Genomic DNA, 24,579 nt, shown 5'->3' with positions numbered 1-24,579 from the left:
GGGCAATGCCACCGCCACACACATGGGCATTACCCCCCCCCAAGTGAGGGGACCCCGCTATCAGGCACCCCTTCGCCCACTTACAGGCCCCTCCCCTTCCAGGACCCCCACACGTCTCCTCCCAACCTCCCAGAGGCCCCTACTTAACTGCTCTGCACACCCCCACCCTTTAAACCTCCCCCACCCTCCTTTCATGGGCATGGCCCTCCTTGGGCCCTGACCATTGGCAGTGGCACCTGGGCATCCTTGTACTGCCACCCTGGCATCACTCCTGCCAACTTAGCAGTGCCACCTGGGCATCTTGGCAGTGCCAGGGTGGCAGTGCCAAGATACCAGCTGGGCGGTGCCAAGGTGCCCGCATTCCAGGGGGAAGGCCAGGGGACCACCATACACTGACCCTGACCATCCAGGGGTCTCTTATGGCCTGGGGAACCCCCCTGGGTGCCGTTCCACCTGGTCCACGTTTGTGTGGATGTAGCCCGGCTGCGGCCTCACTGGGGAGGCCGGTGGATCCCTGGTGAGCTCGCCAAAATTGGTTTAAGACCAGCTTTGGCGAGTGCCATTTGGTCACGCTCCTTGTTGGCGTGTTTCTGACTCAGATGCCTCGCGGAATTTGGGTGGATCCCGCGAGACATGAGGAGCTGGTTTAGCACAGTAAGCTAAACAGCCGGCTTGTAATGCAGAACAAGGCTAGCAGCGCGGGTTCAATTCCCGTACCGGTATCCCTGAACAGGCGCCGGAATGTGGCGACTCGGGGCTTTTCACAGTAACTTCATTGAAGCCTACTTGTGACAATAAACGATTATTATTATTACGTGAAGACTGCAGGGCAACCTGCGAGAAGCCTCTCCCGGCATGCACCGGCCACATGGCGCTCGAGAGAGTGCGCAACGTGGCTGGTAGATCGCGCTCAATGGCTCGGGTGCCCTAGAATCATAGAATTCTACAGTGCAGAAGGAGGCCATTCAGCGCACTGAGTATGCACCGATTCTCTGAAAGAGCTACCTAGGTCCACTCACCAGTAACCCCACCTAACCTTTGAACAATAAAGGACAATTTACCATAGCCAATCCACCCAACCTGCACATCATTGGACTGTGGGAGGAAACGATAGCACCCAGAGGAAACCCACGCAGACACGGGAAGAAAGTGCAAAGGCCACACTGACAGTTACCTGAAACCGGAATTGAACCCATGTCCATGGCGCTGTGAGGCAGCAGTGCTAACCACTGTGCCACCGTGCCGTGTGTCATCAGAAATGGAGTACTAAATGCTCTCTATTTCAATGTGCTGGTGCCCAATTTCATCCAAAAGCAGGGAAGCGAATCGTCACTTCTTGATTCTTGAGATTTGTGAATGAAACATTATTGCATGGGTTGCTTTGTAATTTCCTTCAAAGAGCATGCAAGCCATAGGTCTCCACAGTTGTTTGTGTATTGTGACCTAAATACTAGGCTGTATGTTTTCATTACTGAAATGCATCACCTTTTTGGTACCTTTTGAACAAAATTATTTTTGGGTAAAGCTAATTAACATTGCTTTTACAAAAATGTGAAACTTCATAACATATAGCAAAATAATTTATTTGTTATAGAGTGAACAATTTTTAAGTTACCAGTGCATATTTTAATACTTGTCATAAATACATTTAAACTATGAATAACATCTTTAATAATGTAACATTGGTCTACTATACTGTAGTGCACGGTGTAACACTACTAAATAGTGACATCAATTTTTTCTTTGTAGTAACAATGAGTACAACTGGTGGAATTTCTAAATGAATTTAAAACACCTATGATTAATATTAACTTAGCAGATATTCTGTACTAAATGGCTGAACTGCATAGATCTTGAATATTGTTATAGGTGCTATACATCCAAGACTTATTGCATACCACAAAGTTAAGATATGCCTGTGCATTGAAGTTTAGGCACATAGTGCAAGATTTGCCCTGGATTTCATGCAAAAACTTCAGAATTTCCCTTTCACATAAAGTAATACTTGTAAGCAGAGTTTTGGCTTTAAGGAATACGTTAACAAAACACTTTGCAAATATGGTAGCTAGAAAAACTAAACAAATCTGTGGTATTGCAAGTTAACAATTATGTGTAGTTTACAATAATAGTTTTCTGTACTTAATTTAAATTTTGGTAAGAAAAATAAATCAAACCTACTCAGATTTTGAAACTACTATACTCAGACCATGAAACAAGTACAATTAGATGAAGTTAGTGTAGCGATTAAAAAGGTCATTTACCCAGCTAATAAACCCAGATATGTATTCATGTAATACATTTATAAATTCATTTTGATGTTCTGTTCTTTAATGGTATTTATTTGTCATTGCACAGCATTGCCTTAATGCTGACTGACTGTTTTACACTCATGTTAGTATAATGCTTTGCTGGTGCATTTTTAACAAATCAAATCCTTAAAAAATACACAGCTGCAATTTGTCAATTAATTTGATATACAGTATTACTAAGCATAACATGCCTTAACAACCTGCATTTTGCAATAGATTTTTTGGGAGTATTTTCAGAGTTCAGTTTCACAGAATCTTAAACTGCATAATTTTTATTGCTACAACATAAAATGTATAATCACAATTTTAAAGTTACCTGCATCTGATTTACTTCAGCTCAATCCTTATGCAATGTTGCTTTGAATGATGTAACAGTGTACAGGTTGTACCTATTAATCATTTAATATGTATGCTTACATAACAGAGTAGAACACACTGGCAAACTAAGTAAATTTAGCAGCATGTTTACAGAATTAATGTGTTGACCATACTCCCAGTATATCTTAAACCTATACTTGCTTGCACCATGAATAGCACCATAAACACTTTTATGCCCTTAAAACATCAATGCGGTTTCCAACATTCCCTTTTTTCTCCAACAACTTAGAAAGATGCTGTATCTCTTATAAAAACAATTCACCATCAGCAATTTCACAAAAAAAATCTTATTACATACTGTGTTGGGTGTTTTGTAGCTCTATATTTAGCAATTGTATTTGCTATTTTAATTAACAAGTGGTTTTTTATTTTAACTTTTAACATATCCTAATATAAGTGAATCAGCCTGTTTACCATTACATCTCATGTAAATTAAGGTGCATCATGATGGTCAGAGTATGCAATAATATTTGGCATACCATTACCAGCAGCAGCACTTTAATGTACAAAATGGGTCACTATTACTGTGGAATAAGTTTTTTTATTATACTCCCAATTTTTGTCCCCCTTATGTCACACTGACCTTATAGAATCTAGTTCTTTCTATTTACCACTTTGCTCCCAGTGTACTCATTTTGGTTAATAAGGCCTAATGAAGGTTAACCAGTGCAATAACATACAACTGCAAATACCCATATATTTACATAACCCTTACCAAAATTACTTATAATGTGATAACAGTACATTTTCATCTGTTTCCTGATTAAAAGTGCAGAGGTAAATTCCAAGATAAAAACACTCATAATATAGTACATAGCACCACCATTTAAAAATGGCTTTTCAGCTGGTTTTTGGTTTTTCAGATGTGTAATGATAAGTAAACAATTCAAAAACACAGTGTCAATAAAATGTCCTTATCTTACAAAACTACATATTGTGTACTATATGTGCAAACAGTGCTTTACACTGTTGGGAGTCTTACGTTTGTAGATAAAACATAGAAGCATCCTTTCACAAAACATTTTAAGAGAAATAAATATAAACATGGAACATAAATACAATTTATACATCAAAATGTCCAGATTTATCTACAGACATATATCACAGAGGTATGTATGAATTTGCCCTTCATCTTGTTCCAGCTTGTCTCATGTAACGTTTCACCTCTTCAATAATCCACGCACCATGAACACCTACTAAAAACGATAAATGATCTCTCAGTCAAAGCATTAAGTTAACAAAACTTCAAAACCAACATTTGCTAAAATACTGTAATGAAAAGAAAATTAACAGTCTGCACTTTAAAAATAATTAAAATGTGTTAACAGAAAATCTGCACTGATATTACAAATACAGATTTTTCCGGGACATTAAGGTTTTCAAAATTATCGACAAAATAGACTATTTAATAGACAAATTTGTTTAGAAAAAAATAATGCTCATCAAAGTGATACACCTCAAACTGTTAGAAAAAAGATGGAAAATATATGGTGCACACAATAGCAAAATTGAACAAAGGGTGGGATTTTCCAGCCCTTACCACCGGTGGGATCTTCTGGTCCTGCCCAAAATTCCGGCCAAAATTGTTTTGGGTCACTGAAGTGGGAATTGTATTTCTGCATTAGTGTTCTTGCAGTAATTCTCACATTTCTAATGAAGATGTTTTCACAAACATTCATTTTAAAGGGCAAGTTCTCAGGATGCATAAAGCTTTCAGAACTTGTGCTGAAATATTTCACTTCTCTATTTCAATCCCTTCATCACATTTTGTGATCTTAGCGCATTTGTCCTAGACAGCCTATTTTCTCGATATTTTCTAATCAAGAGAAAGAAAAATACTAACTGTTCATTGAAGTCTAATCCATTTACAAAATTTCAGTGACTCATAATTTAGAATTACATGGTTTATCGAATATCATTTTATTACAGGGGCTGAGGAAACAGTCCATTACATTGTAAATGCAATGATGATCCTGTAATATTCAAGATGGGCCTGGTTAACTCAATTGTCTAAATCATATTGGTGCCAATATAATCCACAGATAGAATCCATAGAATCACTACAGTGCAGAAAGAGGGCATTTGGCCCATCGAGTCTGCACTGACCCTCCAAAAGAACACACTACCTCGGCCGACGTCCCCTCCCTATCCATGTAAGCCCGCATTGATCATGGCCAATGCATCAAACCTGCACATTTTGTGACTTTGGGTGGAAACGAAGCCCCCGGAGGAAACCCACGCAGACACAGGAAGGACATGCAAACACCACACAAACAATCACCCAAGGCCAGAATTGAACCCGGGTCCCCAGCGCTGTGAGACAACAGTGCTAACCACTGTGCCATGGTGTCACTGGGGTTCGATCCCTGTTTCATCTGAGGGAATAATAATAATCGTTATTGTCACAAGTAGGCATATACAGGGCCTGCCTCCTTATCCTACCTGTACTAAAAAATGCAGCACTTTGCTGAACAATTGCCAAGGAGCTGCCTTTGGGCAGAGAACTCAAGATGAAGAATACCTCTTAAAGAACTAACAAGCTACTCTTCACCAGTATAAATGCAAATTAATAAACAAATTGATCAAATGATTTGCACGTGTAATATAAAATGTGTCCTTCTACAGTAAATGACAGTGCAATAAATAAGTGGACAAGTGAACTTATTTACTCATGAGAAATATTGTGTAAACTGACTAGCGATAAAGCTATCTTAGGTCTAGTATTGTGTATGAAGAAGGGTTAATTAGTAATGTCATAGTGGAAATAGTGATCGTAATATCAATGAATTCCACGTTAAGTTTGAAAGTGAGATACTCCAATTGCAAACAAGAATCTTAAACTTTATTCAAAATCTTTCAATAATTTTTACAAACCACCACAAAAGAAAATATAATGCAAAGGGAACAAAACAATAGGCCAACGAAAACAACTTAACCCTCTAACAAATTAACAATTTAACAAACAAAACAAAACAAGGTGGGGCATTTGCCCCTTACAAATAAAATGAAATCAACCCCCCCTCCCCCCCCCTCTGGATTGCTGCTGCTGCTGACCTCCATCTAATGTTCCGCGAGAAAGTCAAGGAACGGTTGCCACCACCCGGAGAGCCCCTGCAAGGACCCTCGCAAGGCAAACTTCAACTTCGCCAACCTGAGAAACCCCGCCATGTCACTGACCCAAGCCTCTACGCTTGGGGCTTCGCGTCCCTCCACATTAACAAGAGCCTTCTCCGGGCTACCAAGGAGGCAAAGGCCAGAACTCTGGCCTCTTTCGACTCCTGCACTCCCGGATCATCCGATACCCCAAATATCGCTATCCCCCAGCCCGGTTTTACCTGAGTGTCCAAGACCTTGGACATAGCCTTTGCAAAGCCTTTCCAAAATTCCGTAAGTGCCGAACATATGGGCATGGTTCGCTGGGCTCCCTGAACATCTCACACACCTGTCCTCTACCCCAAAGAACTTACTCATTCTCGCCCATGTCATATGCGCCCGGTGCACCACTTTAAACTGAATCAGGCTCAGCCTGGCGCAAGATGAGGAGGAACTGTCAGCCCACAGCCCCTCATCCAGCTCCTCACCCAGCTCCTCCTCCCACTTGCCCTTCAGCTCCGCCACTGAGGCCTCCTCCGCCTCCTGCAGCTCCTGGTATATGTCCGATACTTTGCCATCCCCCACTCACACGCCCGAGACAATCCTGTCCTGTATCCTCCGGGCAGGTAGCAGCGGGAATGCCCCCACCTGCTTTTTCTCGCCCGAACCTGCATGTACCTAAAAGTGTTCCTCGGGGGCAACCCAAATTTCTCCCCTAGCGCCCTCAGACTGGCAAAAGTCCCATCGATAAACAAGTCCCCCATCCTTTTGATTCCCACCTGTGCCAGCTTAGGAACCTACCGTCTATCCTACCTGGAACGAACCTGTGGTTGTTCCGTATCGGGGTCCAGACTGAGGCCCTACCTTCCCCCCATGCCGTCTCCACTGTCCCCAAATCCCTAGTGTTGCCACCATCACTGGGCTCGAGGTATACCGTTTCGGCGGAAGCGGCAACGGTGCCGTCACCAGTGCCCCCAGGCTAGTATCTGTACAGGACGCCACTTCCAACCGTTTCCACGCCGCCCCCTCTCCCTCCATTACCCATTTCTGAATCATAGACACATTCGCTGCCCAATAATAGCTGCACAGGTTCGGCAGCGCCAACCCCCCCCCCCCCCCTTCCGACTGCGCTCCAAAAACAGTCTCTTAACCCGCGGGGTCTTATTTGCCCACACAAATCCTGTAATACTCCTATTTACCCACTTGAAAAAGGACTTGGGGATGAGAATGGGCAGGCCCTGGAAGACAAACAAGAACCTAGGGAGGACCATCATCTTTACAGACTGCACCCTGCCCGCCAGGGAGAGTGGCAGCATGTCCCACTTCCTAAAATCCTCCTTCATCTGATCCACCGGCCGCGCTAAATTGAGCTTGTGCAAGACCCCCCAGCTCTTGGCCACCTGGATGCCCAAGTACCAAAAGCTCCTCGCCACCATCTTGAGCGGCAGCTCTCCCAACCTCTTTTCCTGGCCCCTCGCATGCACCACAAAAGGCTCGCTTTTCCCCACATTTAGCTTGTATCCCGAGAAGTCTCCAAAATCCCTAAGTATCCGCATGACCTCCCCCATCCCCTCCACCGGATCTGCAATGTACAGAAGCAGGTCATCCGCATACAGTGAAACATGGTGCTCCCCCCCCCCCCCCCCCCCCCGAACCAACCCCCTCCAGTTTCTGGACTCCCTCAACGCCATGGCCAGCGTCTCAATCGCCAGGGCAAACAGCAGGGGGGACAAGGGACACCCCTGCTTCATTCCACAATATTGTCTAAAGTACCCCGACTGCCGCCGGTTCGTCGAAACACTCGCTACCAGGACCTGATACAACAATTTGACCCACCCTACGAATTCCTCCCCAAGCCCAAATCTGCCTAACACCTCCCACAGGTACTCCCACTCCACCCGGTCAAAGGCTTTCTCTGCGTCCATTGCTACCACTTCTGCGTCCCCACCCTCCGAGGGCATCATGATCACATTCAGAAGCCTCCGCACATTCGTATTCAGCAGCCTGCCCTTCACAAACCCCGTCTGATCCTCATGAATCACTCCCAGGACACAGTCCTCAATTCTAGTGGCCAAGATCTTGGCCACCAGCTTGGCATCCACATTAAGGAGCGAAATCGGCCTATAGGAGCCGCATTGCAGTGGGTCCTTATCACACTTGAGGATAAGCAAGATCAGAGCCTGCGACATCGTTGGGGGAAGGATTCCCTTTTCCTTAGCCTTGTTAAAAGTTCTCAACAGCAACAGGCCCAACAGCTCCGAGTATTTCCTGTAGAACTCTACGGGAAACCCATCCGGCCCCGGAGCCTTGCCCGCCTGCATACTCCCCAACCCCTTAATTAGTTCCTCCATCTCAATCGGGGCCCCCAATCCCTCTACCCGCCCTTCCTCCACCTTTGGAAACCTCAGCTGGTCCAGGAACTGCCTCATCCCCTCCCCTCACTCCGGGGGTTCCGACTCGTATAATTTACCATAAATGTCCTTAAAGACCTTGTTTATCTTAGCTGAGCTCAGCATCATGTTCCCCCCCCGCCATCTCTAATTCCCCCAATCTCCCTAGCCGCCTCCCTCTTCTGCAGTTGATGCGCCAGCATCCGACTTGCCTTCTCCCATACTCATACACTGCTCCCTGTACCTTCCTCAACTGGGCCTCAGCCTTCCCCATGGTTAGCAAGTCAAACTCCGTTTGAAGACTCCGGCGCTCCTTCAACAAACCCTCAAAGAACAAAGAAATGTACAGCACAGGAATAGGCCCTTCGGCCCTCCTAGCCCGTGCCGACCATGCTGCCCGACTAAACTACAATCTTCTACACTTCCTGGGTCCGTATCCCTCTATTCCCATCCTATTCATGTATTTGTCAAGATGCCCCTTAATTGTCACTATCGTCCCTGCTTCCACCACCTCCTCCGGTAGCGTGTTCCAGGCACACACTACCCTCTGCGTAAAAAACTTGCCTCGTACATCGACTCTAAACCTTGCCCCTGTCACCTTAAACCTATGCCCCCTAGTAATTGACCCCTCTACCCTGGGGAAAAGCCTCTGACTATCCACTCTGTCTATGCCCCTCATAATTTTGTAGACCTCTATCAGGTCTCCCCTCAACCTCCTTCGTTCCAGTGAGAACAAACCGAGTTTATTCAACCGCTCCTCATAGCTAATGCCCTCCATACCAGGCAACATTCTGGTAAATCTCTTCTGCACCCTCTCTAAAGCCTCCACATCCTTCTGGTAGTGTGGCGACCAGAATTGAACACTATACTCCAAGTGTGGCCTAACTAAGATTCTATACAGCTGCAACATGACTTGCCAATTCTTATACTCAATGCCACGGCCAATGAAGGCAAGCATGCCTTCTTGACTACCTTCTCCACTTGTGTTGCCCCTTTCAATGACCTGTGGACCTGTACTCCTAGATCTCTTTGACTTTCAATACTCTTGAGGGTTCTACCATTCACTGTATATTCCCTACCTGCATTAGACCTTCCAAAATGCATTACCTCACATTTGTCCGGAATAAACTCCATCTGCCATCTCTCCGCCCAAGTCTCCAAACAATCTAAATCCTGCTGTATCCTCTGACAGTCCTCATCGCTATCCGCAATTCCACCAATCTTTGTGTCGTCTGCAAACTTACTAATCAGACCAGTTACATTTTCCTCCAAATCATTTATATATACTACAAAGAGCAAAGGTCCCAGCACTGATCCCTGTGGAACACCACTGGTCACAGCCCTCCAATTAGAAAAGCATCCTTCCATTGCTACTCTCTGCCTTCTATGACCTAGCCAGTTCTGTATCCACCTTGCCAGCTCACCCCTGATCCCGTGTGACTTCACCTTTTGTACTAGTCTACCATGAGGGACCTTGTCAAAGGCCTTACTGAAGTCCATATAGACAACATCCACTGCCCTACCTGCATCAATCATCTTAGTGACCTCCTCGAAAAACTCTATCAAGTTAGTGAGACACGACCTTCCCTTCACAAAACCGTGCTGCCTCTCACTAATACGTCCATTTGCTTCCAAATGGGAGTAGATCCTGTCTCGAAGAATTCTCTCCAGTAATTTCCCTACCACTGAAGTAAGGCTCACCAGCCTGTAGTTCCCGGGATTATCCTTGCAACCCTTCTTAAACAGAGGAACAACATTGGCTATTCTCCAGTCCTCCGGGACATCCCCTGAAGACAGTGAGGATCCAAAGATTTCTGTCAAAGCCTCAGCAATTTCCTCTCCAGCCTCCTTCAGTATTCTGGGGTAGATCCCATCAGGCCCTGGGGACTTATCTACCGTAATATTTTTTAAGACACCCAACACCTCGTCTTTTTGGATCTCAATGTGACCCAGGCTATCTACACACCCTTCTCCAGACTCAACATCTACCAATTTCTTCTCTTTGGTGAATACTGATGCAAAGTATTCATTTAGTACCTCGCCCATTTCCTCTGGCTCCACACATAGATTCCCTTGCCTATCCTTCAGTGGGCCAACCCTTTCCCTGGCTACCCTCTTGCTTTTTATGTACGTGTAAAAAGCCTTGGGATTTTCCTTAACCCTATTTGCCAATGACGTTTCATGACCCCTTCTAGCCCTCCTGACTCCTTGCTTAAGTTCCTTCCTACTTTCCTTATATTCCACGCAGGCTTCGTCTGTTCCCAGCCTTTTAGCCCTGACAAATGCCTCCTTTTTCTTTTTGACGAGGCCTACAATATCTCTCGTTATCCAAGGTTCCCGAAAATTGCCGTATTTATCCTTCTTCCTCACAGGAACATGCCGGTCCTGAATTCCTTTCAACTGCCACTTGAAAGCCTCCCACATGTCAGATGTTGATTTGCCCTCAAACATCCGCCCCCAATCTATGTTCTTCAGTTCCTGCCTAATATTGTTATAATTAGCCTTCCCCCAATTTAGCACATTCATCCTAGGACCACTCTTATCCTTGTCCACCAGTACTTTAAAACTTACTGAATTGTGGTCACTGTTCCCGAAATGCTCCCCTACTGAAACATCTACCACCTGGCCGGGCTCATTCCCCAATACCAGGTCCAGTACCGCCCCTTCCCTAGTTGGACTGTCTACATATTGTTTTAAGAAGCCCTCCTGGATGCTCCTTACAAACTCCACCCCGTCTAAGCCCCTGGCACTAAGTGAGTCCCAGTCAATATTGGGGAAGTTGAAATCTCCCATCACCACAACCCTGTTGATTTTACTCTTTTCCAAAATCTGTCTACCTATCTGCTCCTCTATCTCCCGCTGGCTGTTGGGAGGCCTGTAGTAAACCCCCAACATTGTGACTGCACCCTTCTTATTCCTGATCTCTACCCATATAGCCTCACTGCCCTCTGAGGTGTCCTCCCGCAGTACAGCTGTGATATTCTCCCGAACCAGTAGCGCAACTCCGCCTCCGCTTTTACATCCCCCTCTATCCCGCCTGAAACATCTAAATCCTGGAACGTTTAGCTGCCAATCATGCCCTTCCCTCAACCAGGTCTCTGTAATGGCAACAACATCATAGTTCCAAGTACTAATCCAAGCTCTAAGTTCATCTGCCTTACCCATAATACTTTTTTTTTTTAATAAATATTTTATTGAAAATTTTTGGTCAACCAACACAGTACATTGTGCATCCTTTACACAACATTATAACAATACAGATAATAATGACCTTTTTTATATAAACAAAAAACAACAAATAAATAAATATTAAATAACAAAAATGAAAACTAGCCCTAATTGGCAACTGCCTTGTCACAGGCTATACCCCCCCCACCCCCCCCCCCCCCCCCATCCCTCCCCCCCCCCCCCAAGTCCTGGGCTGCTGCTGCTGCCTTCTTTTTTCCCCCATCTATCTTTCCGCAAGATATTCGACGAACGGTTGCCACCGCCTGGTGAACCCTTGAGCCGACCCCCTTAGGACGAACTTAATCCGCTCTAGCTTTATGAACCCCGCCATATCATTTATCCAGGTCTCCACCCCCGGGGGCTTGGCTTCTTTCCACATTAGCAATATCCTGCGCCGGGCTACTAGGGACGCAAAGGCCAAAACATCGGCCTCTCTCGCCTCCTGCACTCCCGGCTCTTGTGCAACCCCAAATATAGCCAACCCCCAGCTTGGTTCAACCCGGACTCCTACTACTTTTGAAAGCGCCTTTGTCACCCCCACCCAAAACCCCTGTAGTGCCGGGCATGACCAAAACATATGGGTATGATTCGCTGGGCTTCTCGAGCACCTCGCACACCTATCCTCCACCCCAAAAAATTTACTGAGCCGTGTTCCAGTCATATGTGCCCTGTGTAATACCTTAAACTGAATCAGGCTTAGCCTGGCGCACGAGGACGACGAGTTTACCCTGTTTAGGGCATCTGCCCACAGCCCCTCCTCGATCTCCTCCCCTAGCTCTTCTTCCCATTTCCCTTTTAGTTCGTCCACCATAGTCTCCCCTTCGTCCCTCATTTCCCTATATATATCCGACACCTTACCATCCCCCACCCATTTCTTTGAGATGACTCTGTCCTGCACCTCTTGTGTCGGGAGCTGCGGGAATTCCCTCACCTGTTGCCTCGCAAAAGCCCTCAATTGCATGTACCTGAATGCATTCCCTTGGGGCAACCCATATTTCTCGGTCAGCGCTCCCAGACTTGCGAACTTCCCGTCCACAAATAGATCTTTCAGTTGCGTTATTCCTGCTCTTTGCCACATTCCATATCCCCCATCCATTCCCCCCGGGGCAAACCTATGGTTGTTTCTTATCGGGGACCCCCCCAATGCTCCGGTCTTTCCCCTATGTCGTCTCCACTGTCCCCAAATCTTCAGTGTAGCTACCACCACCGGGCTCGTGGTGTAGTTCCTCGGTGAGAACGACAATGGGGCTGTCACCATAGCCTGCAGGCTGGTCCCCCTACAGGACGCCCTCTCTAATCTCTTCCACGCCGCTCCCTCCTCCTCTCCCATCCACTTACTCACCATTGAAATATTAGCGGCCCAATAATACTCACTTAGGCTCGGTAATGCCAGCCCCCCCCTATCCCTACTACGCTGTAAGAATCCCTTCCTCACTCTCGGAGTCTTCCCGGCCCAAACAAAACCCATGATGCTCTTTTCTATCCTTTTAAAAAAAGCCTTCGTGATCACCACCGGGAGGCACTGAAACACAAAGAGGAATCTCGGGAGGACCACCATCTTAACCGCCTGCACCCTCCCTGCCATTGACAGTGCTACCATATCCCATCTCTTGAAATCTTCCTCCATCTGTTCCACCAACCGCGTTAAATTTAGCCTGTGCAATGTGCCCCAATTCTTAGCTATATGGATCCCCAGGTAACGAAAGTCTCTTGTTACCTTCCTCAACGGTAGGTCTTCTATTTCTCTACTCTGCTCCCCTGGATGCACCACAAACAGCTCACTCTTCCCCATGTTCAATTTATACCCTGAAAAATCCCCAAACTCCCCAAGTATCCGCATTATTTCTGGCATCCCCTCCGCCGGATCCGCCACATATAGTAGGAGATCATCCGCATATAAAGATACCCGGTGTTCTTCTCCTCCCCTAAGTATTCCCCTCCATCTCTTGGAACCTCTCAGCGCTATCGCCAGGGGCTCAATCGCCAGTGCAAACAGTAATGGGGACAGAGGACATCCCTGCCTTGTCCCTCTATGGAGCCGAAAATATGCCGATCCCCGTCCATTCGTGACCACACTCGCCACTGGGGCCCTATACAACAGCTGCACCCATCTAACATACCCCTCTCCAAAACCAAATCTCCTCAACACCTCCCACAGATAATCCCATTCCACTCTATCAAATGCTTTCTCGGCATCTATCGCCACTACTATCTCCGTTTCACCCTCTGGTGGGGCCATCATCATTACCCCTAACAGCCTCCGTATATTCGTGTTCAGCTGTCTCCCCTTCACAAACCCAGTTTGGTCCTCGTGAACCACCCCCGGGACACATTCCTCTATTCTCATTGCCATTACCTTGGCCAGGACCTTGGCATCCACATTTAGGAGGGAAATTGGTCTGTAGGACCCGCATTGTAGCGGATCCTTTTCCTTCTTTAAGAGAAGCGATATCGTTGCTTCAGACATAGTCGGGGGCAGCTGTCCCCTTTCCCTCGCCTCATTAAAGGTCCTCGTCAGTACCGGGGCGAGCAAGTCCAAATACTTTCTGTAAAATTCAACTGGGAATCCGTCCGGTCCCGGGGCCTTTCCCGTCTGCATGTTCCTAATTCCTTTCACCACTTCTTCTACCGTAATCTGTGCTCCCAGTCCCACCCTTTCCTGCTCTTCCACCTTGGGAATTTCCAGCCGATCCAAAAAATCCATCATTCTCTCCCTCCCATCCGGGGGTTGAGCTTCATACAATTTTTTATAAAATGTCTTGAACACTTCATTCACTCTCTCCGCCCCCCGCTCCATCTCTCCTTCCTCATCCCTCACTCCCCCTATTTCCCTCGCTGCTCCCCTTTTCCTCAATTGGTGTGCCAGCAATCTGCTCGCCTTCTCCCCATATTCATACTGTACACCCTGCGCCTTCCTCCATTGTGCCTCTGCAGTGCCTGTAGTCAGCAAGTCAAATTCCACATGCAGCCTTTGCCTTTCCCTGTACAGTCCCTCCTCCGGTGCTTCCGCATATTGTCTGTCCACCCTCAAAAGTTCTTGCAGCAACCGCTCCCGTTCCTTACTCTCCTGCTTCCCTTTATTTGCCCTTATTGATATCAGCTCCCCCCTAACCACCGCCTTCAACGCCTCCCAGACCACTCCCACCTGAACCTCCCCATTGTCATTGAGTTCCAAGTACTTTTCAATACATCCCCTCACCCTTAGGCACATCCCCTCATCCGCCATTAGTCCCATGTCCATTCTCCAGGGTGGGCGCCCTCCTGTTTCCTCCCCTATCTCCAAGTCTACCCAGTGTGGGGCATGATCCGAAATGGCTATAGCCGTATATTCCGTTCCCCTCACCTTCGGGATCAATGCCCTACCCAACACAAAAAAGTCTATGCGCGAATAGACTTTATGGACATAGGAGAAAAACGAGAACTCCTTACTCCTAGGTCTACTGAATCTCCACGGGTCCACACCTCCCATCTGCTCCATAAAATCCTTAAGCACCTTGGCTGCTGCCGGCCTCCTACCAGTCCTGGACTTCGACCTATCCAGCCTTGGTTCCAACACCGTGTTAAAGTCTCCCCCCATTATCAGCTTTCCCGTCTCTAGGTCCGGGATGCGTCCTAGCATCCGCCTCATAAAGTTGGCATCATCCCAGTTCGGGGCATACACGTTTACCAAAACCACCATCTCTCCCTGTAATTTGCCACTCACCATCACGTATCTGCCCCCGTTATCCACCACTATAGTCTTTGCCTCGAACATTACCCGCTTCCCCACTAATATAGCCACCCCCCTGTTTTTCGCATCCAGCCCCGAATGGAACACCTGCCCCACCCATCCTTTACGCAGCCTAACCTGGTCTATCAGTTTCAGGTGCGTTTCCTGTAACATAACCACATCTGCTTTAAGTTTCTTAAGGTGTGCGAGTACTCGTGCCCTCTTTATCGGCCCGTTGAGCCCTCTCACGTTCCACGTGATCAGCCGAGTTGGGGGGCTTCCCACCCCCCCCCCCCCCCCCCTTGCCGGTTAGCCATCATCTTTTTCCAGCTTCTCACCCAGTTCCCACGCAGCTGTATCACCCCCAGGCGGTGACCCCCCGCCCATCCTCTCCCGTACCCACTCCCCCCTTTCCCCAGCAGCAGCAACCCAGTAATTCTCCCTCCCACCCCCCCCGCTAGACCCCCCGCTAGCGTAATTACTCCCCCCATGTTGCTCCCAGAAGTCAGCAAACTCTGGCTGACCTCGGCTTCCCCCCGTGACCACGGCTCGCACCGTGCGACGCCCCCTCCTTCCTGCTTCTCTATTCCCGCCATAATTATCATAGCGCGGGAACCAAGCCCGCGCCTCTCCCTCGGCCCCGCCTCCCATGGCCAACGCCCCATCTCCTCTCCCTCCCCACCTCCCCCCATCACCACCTGTGGGAGAAAGAAAAGTTACCATACCGCAGGATTAGAACATAAAACCCCTCTTCGCCCCCCCCATTCGCCCCACCACTTTGTCCAAATGTTCTTTTTCATACTCCACTCATTCCAGTTTTTCTTCTACAATAAAAGTCCACGCTTCATCCGCCGTCTCAAAGTAGTGGTGCCTCCCTTGATATGTGACCCACAGTCTTGCCGGTTGCAGCATTCCAAATTTCATCTTCCTTTTGTGAAGTACCGCCTTGGCCCGATTAAAGCTCGCCCTCCTTCTCGCCACCTCCGCACTCCAGTCTTGATAAACGCGGATCACCGCGTTCTCCCATTTACTGCACCGAGTTTTCTTCGCCCATCTAAGGACCATTTCTCTATCCTTAAAACGGAGGAATCTCACCACTATGGCTCTGGGAGTTTCTCCTGCTCTCGATCCTCGCACCATAACTCGGTACGCTCCCTCCACCTCCAACGGACCCGTCGGGGCCTCCGCTCCCATTAACGAATGCAGCATCGTGCTCACATATGCCCCGACGTCCGCCCCCTCCACACCTTCAGGAAGGCCAAGAATCCTCAGGTTGTTCCTCCTTGCGTTGTTTTCCAGTGCCTCCAACCTCTCCACACATCGTTTCTGGTGTGCCTCCTGTATCTCCGACTTCACCACCAGGCCCTGTATATCATTCTCATTCTCGGCTGCTTTCGCCTTCACGACCCGAAGCTCCTGCTCCTGGGTCTTTTGTTCCTCCTTTAGCCCTTCGATCGCCTGTAGTATCGGGGCCAACAACTCTTTCTTCATTTCCTTTTTTATCTCCTCCACGCAGCATTTCAAGAACTCTTGTTGTTCAGGGCCCCATATGAAACTGCCACCTTCCGACGCCATCTTGGTTTTTGCTTGCCTTCCTTGCCGTTGTTCCAAAGGATCCGCTGCAATCCGGCCACTTTCCTCTCCTTTTTCCATCCGTGTCCAGGGGGAACACCCTCCTGGTTTACCGCACGGTGTTTTTAGCCGTTAAAATTGCCGTTGGGGCTCCTATCAAGAGCCCAAAAGTCCGTTTCACAGGGAGCTGCCGAAACGTGCGACTCAGCTGGTCATCGCCGCACCCGGAAGTCACCCATAATACTTCTTGCATTAAAACATATGCACTTCAGGCCACCAGACCCGCTGTGTTCAGCAACTTCTCCCTGTCTGCTCTGCCTCAGAGCCCCACTGTCCCTATTCCCTAGTTCCTCCTCAATGCTCTCACCTTCTGACCTATTGCTCCCGTGCCCACCCCCCTGCCATACTCGTTTAAACCCTCCCGTGTGACACTAGCAAACCTCGCGGCCAGGATATTTATGCCTCTCCGGTTTAGATGCAACCCGTCCTTATATAGGTCATACCTGCCCTGGAAGAGCTCCCAGTGGTCCAGATAACGGAAACCCTCCCTCCTACACCAGCTGTTTAGCCACGTGTTTAGCTGCTCTATCTTCCTATTTCTAGCCTCACTGGCACAGGGAGTAATCCCGAGATTACAACCCTCGAGGTCCTGTCTTTTAACTTTCTGCCTATCTCCCTGAACTCCTGCTGCAGGACCTCATGCCCCTTCCTGCCTATGTCGTTAGTACTAATATGTACAACGACCTCTGCCTGTTTGCCCTCCCCCTTCAGGATGCCCTCTACCCGTTCGGAGACATCCTGGACCCTGGCACCAGGGAGGCAACATACCATCCTGGAGTCTCTTTCACGTCCACAGAAGCACCTATCTGTGCCCCTGACTATAGAGTCCCCTATTACTATTACTCTTCTGCGCTTTGACCCTCCCTTCTGAACATCAGAGCCAGCCGTGGTGCCACTGCTCTGGCTGCTGCTGTTTTCCCCTGATAGGCTATCCCCCCGACAGTATCCAAAGGGGTATACCTGTTCGAGAGGGGGACAACCACAGGGGATTCCTGCACTGACTGCCTGCCCTTTCTGGTGATCACCCATTTCTCTGCCTGCACCTTGGGTGTGACCACATTTACATAACTGCGATCTATGACGCTTTCCGCCACCTGCATGCTCCTAAGTGCATCCAGTTGCTGCTCCAACCGAACCATGCGGTCTGTGAGGAGCTCCAGTTGGGTGCACTTTCTGCAGATGAAGCCATCCGGGACGCTGGAAGCCTCCCGGACCTGCCACATCTCACAGTCAGAGCACTTCACCCCTCTAACTGACATTGCGTCAATTAATTAAAATTAAAATTTAATATATTTTTTTTAAATTTCAAAGTTACTGTTAACTATCTGTTTCCTAGCACTAGATTTCTAATAGAAATGCGAAAGCTAAATATAGTACTCTCCGATCTCTGGCTTAGATATCCCTCTAAATTATAATTAAGTAATTATGTTTAATTAGTTACCAATGCTTAATTTTTTTAATTTAGTGTAGATTCCCAACCAACCACTCAGGCCACAGCTTTTCTGTGATGTCACTTCAGTTTCCCCCCGACACACACAATTTGAAAAAGGTATAAAAGTAAAAATGAGTAAAAATCACTTACTTACCTTCTTACCCTCTGAGTGTCTTAGATGTTCTCAGGTTCTCTCCCTGACAGAGACTGCTCCTCCTCCTCCGAACGGCTCCCGCCTCGGGGGATTCTGCATACCTCCTATCCACCCTCAGTATCTCCCCCACCAACCTCTCCCTCTCCATCCTCTCCCTCTTCTCCCTGTGGGCCCTGATTGAGATTAGCTCCCCCCTGACCACTACCTCCAGCGCCTCCCAGACCACACTCACCGAAACCTCCCCATTATCATTGGCCTCCACATATCTTTGGATGCACCTCCGGACCCGCCCACAGACCTCCTCGTCCGCCAGTAGTCCCACGTCCATTCGCCACAGCGGGCGTTGGCCTCTCTCCTCCCCATCCTCATCTCCACCCAGTACGGGGCATGGTCCAAGATCGCAATGGCCGAATACTCCGCTCCCTCCACTCTCGGAATTAGCGCCCATCTTACCACGAAAAAATCTATCCGCGAGTAAGCCTTGTGTACATGGGAGAAGAAGGAAAACTCCTTCGCCCTTGGCCTGGCAAATCTCCATGGATCTACTCCCCCCATCTGGTCCATGAACCCTCTCAGGACCTTGGCCGCTGCCGGCCTCTTACCCGACCGAGACCGAGACTGATCCAATGTCGGGTCCAGGACCGTATTAAGTCTCCTCCCATTACCAAACTACATGACTCCAGATCCGGAATCCGGCTCAGCATCCGCTTCATGAACCCTGCATCGTCCCAGTTTGGAGCATACGCATTCACTAGCACCACCCGGGCCCCCTGCAGCCTGCCACCCACCATAACATAACAACCCCCCTTATCTGCCACAATACCCATCGCCTCAAATGCCACCCGCTTACTCACCAAGATTGCGACCCCCCCTGTTCTTCGCATCCAGCCCTGAGTGAAAAACCTGTCCCACCCATCCCTTCCTCAGCCTGGTTTGATCCTCAATCTTCAGGTGTGTTTACTGCAGCATGCCTACGTCTGCCTTTAGCCCCTTTAAGTGCGAAAACAACCGGACCCTCTTGACCGGCCCATTCAGACCTCTCACGTTCCACGTGATCAGCCGGATCGGGGGGCTACCCCCCCCCCCCCACCACCACCACCACCCTGCCAACTAGCCATCTCCTTTTTTAAGCCAGCCACGTGCCCGCGCCACCCGCACCCTCCAGCCCCCAAGCGGAGGCTCCCCGCCCCAACTCTCCCTCTTACCATCAATTCCACCTCAGTCAGCACAGCAGCAACCCAGTCCTCCCCCCAACCCCCCCTCCCCCGGCCAAGCAACTGCTTAACCCCCCCTGCACCCCCCATTGCACTCCCGTAAGTCAGCTGACTCATGGTGACCCCGGCCGCTCCCGCCTCTACCTCCATTCCCCATCCAAATCCCCATTCCCCCCCAACCTAAGTGGGGTAGAGAAAGTCCCCCCCCCCCACACCCCGTATGAACCGATGCGGACATCGAACACAGTACCGTCCCCTGCTTCAGGTACCGCCCCCACCATTTCGCGGGAAAAACCGCGCTCCCTGCCTGGGCTGACCCCACCCCCTATGACGCAGCTCCTCTCAACTGCGACCTCACACAAATCCCCGAGGGCCCCGGGCCACGGGGCCACACATACACAAGAAAACGTGGGGAAATCCTCACCCAAACACCGCCCATCCCCCTCACCAACAACCCCCATAACATATTGCAATCCATTAACTCGAGTCCAACTTCTCATTCTTGATGAAAGTCCACGCCTCATCCGGCATATCAAAATAATGGTGTCGGTCCTGGTATGTGACCCACAGCCTTGCCGGCTGTAGCAACCTGAACTTCAACCCCTTCCCGTGGAGGACCGCCTTGGCCCGATTGAATCCTGCACAGTTCTTGGCCAGCTCTGCACTCCAGTCCTGATAAATCCGGAATTCGGTGTTCTCCCACCTGCTGCTCCGCTCCTTCTTCACCCATCGCAGGACACCCTCCCTGTCGGTGAAGCAGTGGAACCTTACCACCATAGCCCTCGGCGGCTCATTCGCCCTCGGGCTCCTTGCCAAGACTCTGTGCGCCCCATCCAGCTCCAGGGGCCTCGGGAAGGTCCCCGCTGCCATCAGCGTACTCAGCATCCTGGTCACATACGCCCCAGCATCCGACCCCTCCACGCCTTCAGGGAGACCCAGAATCCGCAGGTTCTGCCTCCTCGACCTATTCTCCAGGTCCTCTAGCTTCTCCTGCCATTTTTTGTCCAGCGCCTCGTGCGCTTCCACTCTGACCGCCAGGCCCAGAATCTCGTCCTCATTATCAGAGGCCTTCTGCTGCACCTCCTTGATCGCCGTCCCCTGCATCTTGGGTCTCCACCAGCCTTTCAATCGACGCCTTCATAGGGGCCAACATCTCCGCCTTTAAATCAGCAAAGCAGCTTCTTAAAAACCCCTGCTGCTCCCGGGCCCACTGGGCCCACGCTGCCTGATCCCCGCCCGCTGCCATCTTGTTTTTTCGTGCCCGTTCTCCTCTCTTCTCTAAAGCCACTTTTTTCACCGCTCCACTCCTGGTCCAATCCATACAGTGCTGGGGGACCCTCACTGTTTCCTTCCCACACCGGGAATCATCATCCAAATGCCGCTGGAGCTCCTTAAAAGGGCCCAAAAGTCCATTATCAGCGGGAGCTGCCGACCGTGCAACCTACCTAGGCATAGCCGCAACCGGAAGCCCAAGAATCTTAAACTTAAAGAAAGCCGATTACATATGTATGAGGGGAAAACTGGCTACGATTACTTGTGTAATAGACTAAAAGTACGGAGGTAAATGAACAGAGGAAGACATTGAAAGAAAGAATTCAAAATCTGCAACAAAAATATATTCCATTGTGAAACAAAAACTCAGTGAGAAAATCCCAGCTGTGGCTTACTCAGGAAGTTAGGGGTAGTATTAGATTAAAAGAAGAGGATTACAATGTTGAAAAAGACAGTAACAACTCTGAGGATTGGGAGTGTTTTAGAAACCAGAAAGGGCCACCAAAAAGTTAATAAAAAATGAAAAAATAGAATGAGAGTAAACTAACCAGAAATATAAAAAACAATGGTAAGGTTGTAAGTATATAAACAGAAAGAGAGTACCAAAATAAACGGTGGCTCATGAGACACAGAGACAGGAGATACTATCATGAGGAACAGAGGAAATGGTAGAGGCATTGAACAAATATTTTGTGTGTGCCTTCATAGTAGAACAAACAAGTTTCATACCAGAAGTCGATGGTAACCTAGGGGCTGAAGAAAGTGAGGCAATCAATGACATTAATATCAGCAGAGAAAAAAATTTGGTGAAACTTAAGCGACTCTGCATCCTCGAGTTCTGAAAGAGATAGTTACAGAGATAGTGGATGTTCAGGAGGTTGATTTTCCAAAATTTCTTAGATTCGGGAATGATCCATTTAGATTGGAAGTTGGCAAATGTTACACCACAATAGGAAACAGTGACCCATAGGCCAGTCAGCCTGGCATTAATTGTTGGGAAAATGCTGGAATTTATTATTAAGGAAGCCTTAACAATTCACTCAAAAACATAGTCTGATTCGAATAAGCCCGCATGGTTTTACTTAAGGACAATTCTATTTGACAAGTTTATCAGAGTTTTTTGAAGATGCAACTAGTAGGGTAGGTAAAGGGGAACCAGCAGATGTAGTACACCTGGATTTCCAAAATGCATTTGATAATGGGCAACACAAAATATTAATAGGCAAAACAAGGGCTCATGAAGTTGGGGGTAATATTTTAGCATGGATAGAGGATTGGTTAATGGGTCGAAAGCAGAAAGTGGGCATAAATGGGACAGCAACTGTATAGTGGAGTGCCACAAGAATCAGTGCTGGGGCCTCAGCTATTTACAATCTATATTAATGACTTAGATGAAAATACAGAGCGTAATGTATGAAAGTCTGACAATGTTACCAAGGTAGGTGGGATGGTAAGCTGTGGGATGGACACAGAGACGCTACAATGAAATATAGAAAGTTAAGTGAGGGAGCAACAAGATGGCAGATGGAATATAATGCAGGGACAAGTGAAGTTATTCATCTTGGGCTGAGAATGGGAAAAGCAGAATTGTTTTTAAAAGTGTGAAACTTGTAAGTGGTGATGTTCAAAGAAACTTGGCTATGCTTGTACTTGGGGTTTAGAAGAATGCGAGGTGACCTCATTGAAACCTACAAAATTCTGAAGGGGCTTGGTAGGCTAGACACTGAGGGATTGTTTCCGCTGGTCGGGAGTTTAAAACATGGGGGCATAGTCTCAGGATCAGTGGCTGATCATTTAGGATTGAGATCAGGAGAAATTGCTTCCCTCAAAGGGAGCTGAATCTCTGGAATTCTCTGCACTAGTAGACTATGGATGTTCCATTGTTGACTACATTTAAGGCTGGGATAGGCAGACATTTGTTTTGTCAGGGAAATAAGGGATATGGGGAGCAGGCAGGAAAATTTAATTCAAGCCCAAGATCAGCCATGATTGTAATGAATGGCGGAGCAGGCTGGATGAGCCATATCATCTACTCCTATGCCTATTTTTTATGTTCATGATAAGAACCTGCTGCTTTCATGAAGCAAGAAGAATCCAGTTGCAGGTGAGATGAAGCGGAAGAGTACCACTTGGCAGACTTTCAAGTGTGAACATCTATACTCAAGAAAGTTCAACACAAACACAAACATTGCACAAGAATTTGACACTGACATTGCTGAGGAAGAACAAGGTGAATCAAAGCATGTGTACAACCCTGCAATTGATTCCATCCCGTCTCTTACCACTGTCTCAGGCTGAAGTAAACTGAGCATAAACTTGTTGTACTATTCAACTTCAAAGTGGAGTTCCAACCTACTAATATCTCCAACTCAAAGTCCGCCTATTTCTAATGTTGCAATTCTGCCTGTCTCTCTCAGCCCATCTGCTGCTGGAATTTAGGTCCATGCCTTTGTCATCTCTTGACTTTCCATTGATTTCCTGGTTAGGCTTTTATTCTCCACCTTCTGCAAACCTCTTGGAATACTGGGCTGAATTTTCCTACCTTTACAATGGCGGAACCATTTTCAAGTCAAGAATCCAATCACCGCAGCAATGGGAATGCCAGTACGATCTTCCAGGAGGCATCCAATTAAAAGCATGCTTCAGGATGACTTCTTGCCCAAGGGGTGGAAATCCTGACTCCAACCTATTAATGGCCAATTGACCATCAAGTGACAATGGGAAACCATTCTTCCCCGGCTGAGCAGACTGACTTATTAGTTTGCGGTGGTGACACCATCCCATAAAATATAGTCCATACTAGCTCCCAGTTTGCCAAAGTCTCCAATTGAAAATTGTCATCCATGTGTCTAAATCCTTCCATGGCTTTGCTTGTCTCTATTTTTAAAATCTCCTCCATCCCGACAACCCTTCCTCCAAACTCACTGTTCCTCTGACAGTGATCCGTTGTGGATTTGCATTGCATTCCACTCTGCCATTTTCCCCACCATCAAACTTATGTTATATTCCGTCTTTAAGTCCTTCCTTGCACACAAAAATTAAAGTTTGAAGCCATGAAACAAGTACAACTTATTTACGAAAATGAAGTTGCAGGATATTTTCAACTTTTGAATATGAATCATTCTATTGCCATACATTTGCACTAAAATGTACAGAAACCACACTTCATGTCTCCGTGAGGAGAAATGTAAAAAAATACTCAAAGGAATTATATTAAGACAGCAGGAAAATGACTTTGGATACTGTTGCACCCCAACATTTGGTACAAACTATCAGCTTGTTCAAGCTGCTGTATAACCTGGAACTTTGGCCTGGATTTTAACCTGAAGACGAGCTCTGTATGGAGTACCTGTGGTGTGGGTGTGGACGTAAGAACTAGGAGAAGGAGTAGGCCATCTGGCCCCTTGGGCCTGCTCCGCCATTCAATGAGATCATGGCTGATCTTTTGTGGACTCAGCTCCATTTTCCAGCCCGAACACCATAACCCTTAATACCTTTATTCTTCAAAAAACTATCTATCTTTATCTTAAAAACATTTAATGAAGGAGCCTCAACTGCTTCCTTGGGCAAGGAATTCCATAGATTCACAACCCTTTGGGTGAAGAAGTTCCTCCTAAACTCAGTCCTAAATCTACTTCCCCTTATTTTGAGGCTATGCCCCCTAGTTCTGCTTTCACCCGCCAGTGGAAACAACCTGCCCGCATCTATCCTATCTATTCCCTTCATAATTTTATATGTTTCTATAAGATCCCCCCTCATCCTTCTAAA

General features: G+C 47.8%; 1 protein-coding gene across 6 annotated transcripts in view; it reads right to left on the bottom strand.

Moving 5' to 3' along the window:
- Positions 1-1,603: 1,603 nt before the first annotated feature.
- The window catches only part of adamts9 (ADAM metallopeptidase with thrombospondin type 1 motif, 9), a 489,710-nt gene continuing 466,734 nt past the window's right edge, over positions 1,604-24,579 (bottom strand). For 4 of the 6 annotated variants that reach the window (XR_011934150.1, XM_072472334.1, XM_072472335.1 and 1 more), the window contains one exon: positions 1,604-3,883. The gene's annotated coding sequence lies outside the window, so the exon portion shown is untranslated. The remainder of the gene's footprint in view (positions 3,884-24,579) is intronic. The other 2 variants (XR_011934151.1, XM_072472332.1) reach the window with 1 other exon arrangement.

The sequence above is a fragment of the Scyliorhinus torazame genome, chromosome 13 (genome assembly GCF_047496885.1).
Source record: "Scyliorhinus torazame isolate Kashiwa2021f chromosome 13, sScyTor2.1, whole genome shotgun sequence".
In the NCBI taxonomy this organism is placed as follows: Eukaryota; Metazoa; Chordata; class Chondrichthyes; order Carcharhiniformes; family Scyliorhinidae; genus Scyliorhinus; species Scyliorhinus torazame.
The sequence above is the reverse complement of the archived record's forward strand: the minus strand, read 5'-3'. Positions and strand labels throughout refer to the sequence as shown.